Below are 9,733 nucleotides of genomic sequence, written 5' to 3'. Positions count from 1 at the left end.
TGATATCCTTGTTTATCCATCTTTTATATTGTAAATCATTATTAAGAACTCAAACCATCTTGTTTTTGTGTTTTTAGCACGCCCCAAATTTGCCATGTTTTACGATTTCCTGTACCAGTTATTGGCTTTGCAATAATAACATAGTAAAATCCCTGTACATGTTAATTTCATACTCTGAATAATGTTATTTGAGATATGCCCCTTTTTGGGTCAGACTAAAGGTAGTAGGGGTTATGATACATCAACAAATCTCATAAATTGTTCGTTTGTTATCAAACAGTAATACACAATATCGTAAACTTTTCAATAGACAATATTGTGCAATCAGGTGTTCAACGCTATAAATGTCTCATAGTTTAATGAATTCCCTTTGTTTCTAAATGTTATATATATTGATATTATATCAAATCAAAGACGGTATATAATAACATATCTCAAAGATGTCATATTCAAGTTTTAACTTATTTCGTCACTTCCCCCACTGCTGAAATGCAAAGATGTAAACAGGCGGAAAACAATGATCGTTCAAGCTCATGGTTAAATCATATTCAAGAAAGTTTTCAAGCAAACTTACTTTTCTTTATTCGAAACAGAAAACTGAATATAAAAAATCTCGAAAAGTCGCGTGATATAAACCCAGAACTCTCAGTTTACTGGTACAGTAACAGTATATATTGGTCGCCTCGAAGCGCCCTGTCGCTTCTTTCAAGTCTCGACTCTCGTCCCTCCTTTGCAACATTTTCAAAAACGTTTTAATGTTGTCAATGATCGAATCATCATTAGCATTTTTAAAGGTGCTTATTGAAAGGGATATGTTTTGGACAAATCATTTTAAATTTACATATTGAGTATATTCAATCTATTCATAACATGCATAATGTTCAAAGACTACGACATACTGACAGAGTACACGTTTGCTGTATTTATTGGTGAAAATTCAAGTAAATATCGCTTTCAATTATTGTAATTTAACTTCGTCCAATCGAATTTAAAATACATGAATTGCATTACAAACAAGCCATACAATATTTATAAATTGGAGATAATTTTAACGTTAAAAAAATGCAACATAAAAATAGAACATGTTTAATTGTTTTAAAATGAAAAATTTTCAGGCATGGGTACCAAATTCAATTACAATTTGTACAAAATCTAAATATTGTCTATGGATAGAAATAAAGAATCTATTTTGATATATTGGATCTTTAACATATGACAAACTCATCATCGTTAGATATCTTTTTTGCATTTTCTATAGCTAGTAGATGTTTATTGTTAGAATAATCCATTGCAAATAATAGAATCAACTTGTCAGTAACCGTTTTTAATGTCCATCCTGATAAATAATATGGACTCTAAATTATATATAAGCATATAAAAAGGGTCACTGTTCTTTATTTTCTTAAATTATTTGACCAACGTAGAACAGATAAATCTGATATACAGTACTCAAACTGTAAATTAAGTAAATAATACTGTCTTACTTGCGCTCTCATGCGTTATTATCAGACAGTTTGTACACATTATATAATTACCTAAATGTTAAGGTGCATAAGTCATTTGAAATCATTAGTATGTCTAACAATATTTATACTTTGGTTGAAACTGTAAGTCCAATTTTTTTACCGTTTATGAATTCAATATAGTTTTAAAACAAATCAAATCTCCAAAAAATTAATTATACTTTACAAAAGCAGAACCCGTCTCTTTCCAAACTTAAAATATTGGGTACACTCATTTGAAATGATATGTAAGAGAAAACACAACTGGTAAAAAGTACAAAACTTGAACGTTACAAAACAGTATACTGTAGATTCCTAATTCAACGCGAGGAATTAGGTTCCGCGTAAAATCGCGAGAAGCAATCTTCGGATTTTTAAATCTCGCTATAATTTTTCAGAAATTTTTAAACTATAGGAAATAATGACAAAAAAAGTTGGTGATCGCGATTTAATGTTCTTGCGATTTGAGACAAAACTGTGGAATCGCGGGATTAAGTACTCGCGTAAAATAAGGAATATACAGTATCGAGCGGAGCATCATTATATCAAACCTACAATATCCTTGTCTTTTTATTTTAAATTCTTGTTAAAACTAGGAAAATATTATGATTGGTGAAAAATTATTATCAACTGACGCGGCCCAAAGTTACAAAACTCAGTTATGAAATTGAAAAGGTTTGGTTTAAATTCTCAGTGATATCATAATCATTTAACGTGTGTTGAAACATGGCGTATGAGGTAACAATTATAACTTAGGCGTCACACAAGAAAGTCGGTCTTGTCATTCTTAAATTTTGTTAAGATAAATCATTCTCCGTACCATGACGGCACGAAGGGCCAGTGCTTATCTCCGGTTTCCGTGGTGCTAAGCGGAAGAGAGTCATTGACTCCGGATTCCCCTGGATGGGACACCAGTCCATTGCAGCTTAACCCCCCAACGTAAGCCGGTACCCAATTTCGAGTGAATGGACTGAGACAATGTAGACAAAGTGCTTTGTCTAAGTGCACAACACAGCATCAAGTGACTTCTTAGAATACATTCCTAAAGTTTTGCCTCTAAACTAAAATCGTGTCTTCTGCATGTTCACTTAATAAAATAAAGATTGAGGTGGAAAAACGGCGTTAGCCTGCAATGTTTTGTTGTGCATTGTTTGCGTTGATTTATTGTTATAAAGAGCACTCGCGTTAGATATCATTCGATGAATGTATTGTATTAATTGCTACATAAGAAAATTATTTTTTGTGACATTTCAAATATGTTTATTAAAATGTAGACTCGTCTCATTTAGTCTTTAGGTACAATAAAACGCTCTGAGTAACCAAAGATCTGTTTCATGCAAATATTTTGTTAAAAACGAAGTTTGTATTATTTTAGTTTATCAAGTTTATACAGAATATATTTCAGAAGATAGATATTTTTGAAAAGCCATTAATATATATACTGCTAAAATTGTTAAGAGTAAAAATCAACAAGCATCAAGCATTCCATGGAAAGTGGAAAAATAATTTTTTGAAAAGCTTCTTGACGTGTATTATTTATTTTAATCTTCTTAACACAAAAACCCTGATAAACAATGATGTTTGTCATACTAAGGGACTGGTATCCAAGGAAATTTATTTCCTTAGTTACGGGTGCACAAATCTTTGAAAATAAAACAATAATTTTAGCTAAACATCTACGCAAATTATTCCTTTACATGATATTATATAGTATTTTGGTTTTTGTATTTATTATAAGATTGAGTTTTTCCATTTTTAGGAAAAAATAAATTTTTTAAATTTTTCTTTGTAATTGTTGCCATGACAACAGGAAGAGAACATGCATTTAGACGCTTATCAATTTGCAAAATCTACAACCACTGCTGGAAAAATGAATTATGTATTTCTGTTAGTGATCATCTTTACTATATATATGCAAAATAAAATCCATAGGCAACGTTGAGGGGGAAAAGTTGTACAAGGTTTAAAAGTATATCAAATTTGCATTTTAAGGTGGATCTCTACACCAAATAAGTGTAGGAGATTTTTGTTGCATGCATTTGTTACCAATACTAGGTACAGTATTCAACAATAATAGACCTCAAAATACAATACACTATTTTCTAGAGAATTTTTTAAAATATCAGTCTGGTTCCAGATAACCCCATATTCATCAAATTATTAAACATTTCTGTTTTAAAAATCTTATGAAAGTGAAATGTTATTAAGTTTAGAAATGAAAAACAAAAAAATCATGAATGAAGTTTGTATGATTTTTATTGGAATCCACATAAATATGAAACTAAAATATAAAAAAATTCTTTTAAGGCAAACTGCTGGACAAAATCCCACAAAAACCTGAAAATATAAACAATATTCGTTGGTTAATAGGATGAAGAAAAGAAATTGAATGAAATTGAAAAATTAAAGGAAATACTTAATTATTGCAAAAATCTTGGTATAAAAGATCCTGTTTAAGAGTTGTCTTTCTTTATTTTAAATGGTCTCAAATATCTTGGGATCAATTTTTTAATTGATAAAAATCACGAAGAAAAATTAAAAAAGGAACAAGTCTATGCTAAATATGTATATATAAGATTAGTAGTGCTTATGATAATGTTTGAAGCTGAAAAATTATATTTTTGATGAATGCATTATATATATTTAACTCTTTAAAACAAAATATTAGTAGTTAAATTGCCTTTTATTTTTTTTATATACAATAGCAATTATAAACAACAACCATACGCATATTGATACATACATTAGATGTCCATAGTGATACACATGCATGTGTGGAAATGAAAAACATGCTCCTTATCAGAATTCTGTCTTTTCCTCATTTGGCCTGCAAATCCGGGCCTCCACTGCTATTGCTACCTAGCTGTATTTATTCTAATCAAAATACATTAGTTTAATGTCAAAGTTTCACTGAAAGTCTTTTACTGCAAATGTTTTTTTTTAAATTTGGGAAGTTAGGATCAATTCAAGAGATCGTACTACGGTACTTTCGTTTTATATTCATCATACATATATAGTTTAAATGAAAATTTGACATCTGCTTACCTATTTCGATAATCCGCCACATATGTATGATCGTCTGTTGCAGATGACATGACAAAAATGTATTGCCAATAGCAGCAGAGCAGGGAAACTGTATATTATCTATATTCCATGTTTTCCGTACAAAACAGCTGATAATCAATGTTAGTTAAAAGCTTTAAACAGGAAGAAAATTGACTTATTTTCTAAGCGTTTTGGTGATTTCAGTCGTATCTCACCTCCTTAGTTAGAAGAGTTCAATTAAACGGTGTATTGCTATTTTGTACCACGACATAATGTTATCAATCCGGAACACAATGGCGTTTCGAACGGAAGTCAGACATGTTTTGACGATGTAGCCTTCCACCTTAAGCTTTTACACAGGGGTAAAAGGTAACATAAAAGCCAAGTATTATTAAATTGAATACATCATATTGTACCTTATTTTTAAAATATTCCCTGGTTAAAGATCCACAATAAGTCAAATTTTCTATTTTATAAAGTGTTTTTTTTAATGACATTGTAAAGTTCATTCATTTTATCTAAAATTAGAAAACATGCACACACGGACGTAAGGGGAAATATAAGGTAAAATACTAATTTCATTTATAAATGAGGTATTTTGCTCCTCAGTGTGGTTGAATCATAAATTTAGTGAAAATCTGTATACAAAACAATCAATTAAAATTTTTATGTACCAAGAAAAACAAGGAAAGGAGGTCAGGTTTTACTCTCTGAGTTCATTTTATTTGACATTTTTGTACTTAAAGTGCAATTCTCAACATAGTGAAATATGACTTAGATATTCTTGACAAAAAATGTAAACAATAACATCATATATCAATATTGTTTTTCATTATACAAGTACTACAATGATGGTCAGAATGAATATATAAAATAAATATATATATAATATATATTTTGTTTAAGTCGCATCTTTCCTGACCTTTTTGTACTTAAAATTAGCCAACTTTTAATGATAAGTGTGATTTGAAATAAAAACTTTCTTAATGTTTAATTTCTTATGATTTCAATGCAGTTTTCTAGATATTTTTTTTTCAATAATAAATAAGATATCATATATCAATTATTAGAAAGAGGGCTTTAAATGTAAAATTCTTACAAAAATGGCTTTAAATATTCCAGGTTTTCTCTTTGTATTTGAAGCAGTTAACACTAAAAGTCTATCACCATTTAAGCTCTCTGAAGGGCGCGTAATTATTTAAAATGACCTCAGTTTAGAAGAAAGATATGCTCTTCATCTCTCTCTATATATCATAATATTATATTATGTAATATTGAATCTCCAGTCTACTCTAACATGTCTAAGAGATTTCAAGTTGTTCTGATAAAATCAAACACCAATAAGATTATTTGGGGAGAGGGGGGTGGAAGTCCATCATAATTCATTTTTCAATATGTATATTTAAGAAAAAACATTGCTGCATGAAAACGTATTTGCAGAGATGTTATTCAAAAAGTGAAGGTCAGAAAAAGAAATCAAGGAGGTAACTTATTCCTCAGAAGGCAAAATATCCAATTTAGATGTTCATCGATTATCATAAAGATTTTATAATTGAACACAGTCACCAATAGTTTCCTTCTTTCAGTGATATCAGCCCAAATCGTATTTGGATGTAACTATAACAATAAATTACAATAACTATTTCAGTTAAATTGGTCATATCTGCCCCCTCCCAGCACCCACGAATGCAAGAATTTCACATTACAAAAATTGTCTCAAAAGAAAAATTCAATCAACAATATATGTTTATGCTTTCTTTAAGAATTGATGTTCTAAGCCACATTTAAAAAGTGTTCTCTCCAACTCCCTTCTCGATCAGTAATTAAACTTTTTGTCCTGAAGATGGGGAAATATTTTTTCTTCAAAATCTAATAATCAATTATTTTACATAAAATTGTATTGGTCTGCAAAAATTTAAATGATTTGATTTGTAATTAAAATCAAGGTAATTCAGAGAAATATTTTGACAGTCAGCTGATATAGATATTACACTAGCCTTAATATCAATATGTGAAATGTTGGTTTATATTCATATGCATGAATTTATTTCCTATTTAGTCCTGGTTTTGTCAATGTGATCAGGGCAGTTCAAATAGCTTGACATTAACCTGTATTACTGCTTTCACTGCAGAACTTGCTGAATGCTCTATCTTACATGGATTTCCTTCTTTTTTTAACAATATAAAGTGAACATAAATAAAAAAAAATCTTATGAATATCAACTTTAATTTTTACCATCAAATAATTTTCTTGTACATTAATCAAGATGTAATAATTTTCACTGAAAATAATTCAACAATTCAAATGATCAAGTGGTAATAAATCATTATGCATCAGCATTGACATATGAACACATTTATTATCAAAAGTAGACAGAGTATAAGTCAGGCATACATTTGCTTTGAAATAGTTCAGAAAATACTTGTTTGTACCTTTGTATTTAACCCAAATATCCCTTTATATAATTATATATAATTTTGAATTCTATTTGATAAGATTTTCAGTTTTATTTGAAAGCCAGCTCTTCTTTTCTGTGGAACAAAGTGGCTAACATAGCTGTTTATCTTCAAGGATGAAAGAACTTCTGCTAAAGAAAATCATCCCTTGTCAACTTTAGTTTCAATTTGTTGCATTTGTTGGTCTGTTTTTTCACAATTGCACTTTCGCCCTGTTCTTTTGCAAAATTTTAATATTTCAAGCATTGTCTTTGAATTGTCTGGTGTGAATATTTCAATTTTTGTGTAGGCATGGTAGATTTTAGTGTCCATCCTCGTTTAAGTTGATTCATTTGGCTCGCATGTGACACATTTTCTGTTTACAACCCACTAAGTTATCTGTAATAAAACAAAGAATTTGTTACAACTAATACACCTTTACATCCCTTATTTAATTAAACTGTCTTGAAAACTCGTACAAGTGTTTTACTGTTATAATTCATTAAATATATATGAAAAATCTTGCGTTTTTCAAGCAATATGGTACGAATAGTTGATTTTATGTGAATACAATATTAATTATCAACATATAGAATAATAAGAAGACTTATCAATTATTCACACAAGATACATTCAAACATGTACTTGTATACTACATGTACCAAAATACATGTAGCTACCATAGTCTATACATGTATGTTGATATATTTTTCATTAAAAGTTTGTTATTGTCCTTGATGCACACACACTATGTATACTAAGGAATTGCGTATAAATTTTCTTTGTCGTGTTTAAACTATTATTTATAATGTTGTGTGCATTGACATGTTAATCTGAATTTTCACGAAGATCTCCAGCATCCACTATTTCTCCCTTTAAAGAAATGTTTGCTAGTAGAAAATAAGAAACCAGTAAAAGTTGTCACTTACCATGATAATGAACTAAATTAACACTTCTATAATCAAGAAACTAAAATCCATACTGGCACTGTACCAGTTATCGGCTATAATTTTACGTTTTCTTTTCGTGTTTCCTTATTTCTTGATATATTGGAATGAAACTTTTCATACTTTAAATTGTGAACTCCTTATTTATCCATCGGTTAGATTATATCATCATTTAGAATCCAAAACATATTGTTTCTGTGCTTTTTAGCAAGCCCCGAATTTGCCTAGGTTTTATGATTTACTGTACCAGTTCTCGGCTTCGTGATAATAACATAGTAAAATCCTTGTACATGTTGATTTTATATTCTGCAAAGTGTTGATTGAATAATGTCCCTTGCGGGGTCAGCCTATAGGTCGTAGGGGTTATTATACATAAATTAAACTCATGAAATTATTCTTTTATCATCAATACGGTAATACACACAATCGTACGCTAATCAATGCATATTTATACAATCAGGCGTTCAACTGCGCCATGAATCTCTCGGAAAATAGTTAGTTCCTTTTCTTTATAAATGTTATATGTATTGATATTATATGTCAAATCAAAGAAGGGATATAATTACGTATCACAAAGAGGTCATATTCTATTTTTAACTTATTACGTCACTTCCCCCACAGCTGAAAGTGCAAAGATGTAAATCAGCGGTAAACAATGATCGTTAAAGCTCATGTTAAAAACATATTGAAGAAAGTTTTCAAACAAACTTACTTTTCTTTATTAGAAACAGATGACTGAATGAAAAAATCTCGGATATTCGTGTGTTATAGAACCGAACCCTCAGTTTAGCCGATAACTGGTCTTAGCCGATAACTGGTACAGTACCAGTAGTCGTCTCACTTCAGCTTCGTAGAAATATTGGGTGTAAACAATGTAATCAAAATACCGGTTTTACCTCCTTTTGTAAGAGAGTCATATCAAAGGGAGGTAATTAGAGTAAAACTTGCATTTTTCCATTAGTATAAAATCGGTATTTATTTATAAACGGGTGACTTGCCTAAAGATTTTTTAATTGATTCTTCTAGAACAAATGTCATTTTATAAAAATGTGGTGTTAGTTAACCTTGACATGGTTGTAGAATTTTATAAAAGTGCACTGAATTGACTGGTGTTTGCATGCAAAATTAACACGATAAAACGGGTATAAATATCAAAGGATGAAGTAAATGTAAATTCTTAATGATGTTTAAATTACAGCTAAGTGTTTTGTAGTATAAAAAATTATTGATAGAGTTTTAAGATGCTTTAACATAATATTGTATTTGTATATACAAATCAGTCAGTCTAAAAGCACGTGGTTTCCGTAGTAACAACACGAATAAGAAATTACCCAAATATTTTTAATACAATCTTCATTCTAATTATCTTTATATGTGTTTTTATCATTATTGTTTTTATGTCACTTTCTATATTTTTCACAAAATGCTTGATGCTTGTTAACTTTTACTCTTAATTATTTAGAACTTCAGAGGTATGTGTAACATAGGCAAATATACCTAGTATATTATGAGATAAATAGGTAGTTTGTGTAAACAATATATGATGTTATGGGCTTTTTTAACTCACGTGTAATATTTTTTCTTTAATGTTTGTACTAGTGTCCCTGTAAACAAATCCATTCTGTAATATTATGTGTTTAAAACTTTATTAACATACAATGATAACCTGCAAATCTTAAGGTGGTTTACTACACCTTGAAATATTTTCTCAAATCAGCTGAAAATTACCTGATTATGAGAGATATCATAATGGATAGGAAGTTAATCAGTTAACAGGAACAAAAGCTCCAGGCGGATTCGAAC

The 9,733-nt window shown here is 29.6% G+C and overlaps 1 long non-coding RNA gene across 1 annotated transcript; it reads right to left on the bottom strand.

The window, feature by feature from the left end:
* Nucleotides 1–3,740: 3,740 nt before the first annotated feature.
* Nucleotides 3,741–4,706, bottom strand: LOC136274403 (uncharacterized). The gene is made up of 3 exons (XR_010712720.1): nt 4,548–4,706; nt 4,246–4,365; nt 3,741–3,839 (listed from the first exon to the last, which is right to left on the bottom strand). It is a non-coding gene; the product is annotated as an uncharacterized lncRNA (long non-coding RNA).
* Nucleotides 4,707–9,733: the final 5,027 nt, after the last annotated feature.

This window comes from Magallana gigas, chromosome 4 (genome assembly GCF_963853765.1).
Source record: "Magallana gigas chromosome 4, xbMagGiga1.1, whole genome shotgun sequence".
Lineage (NCBI taxonomy): Eukaryota > Metazoa > Mollusca > Bivalvia > Ostreida > Ostreidae > Magallana > Magallana gigas.
Note: the sequence above shows the minus strand (reverse complement) of the source record. Positions and strands in the feature narration are given on the sequence as shown.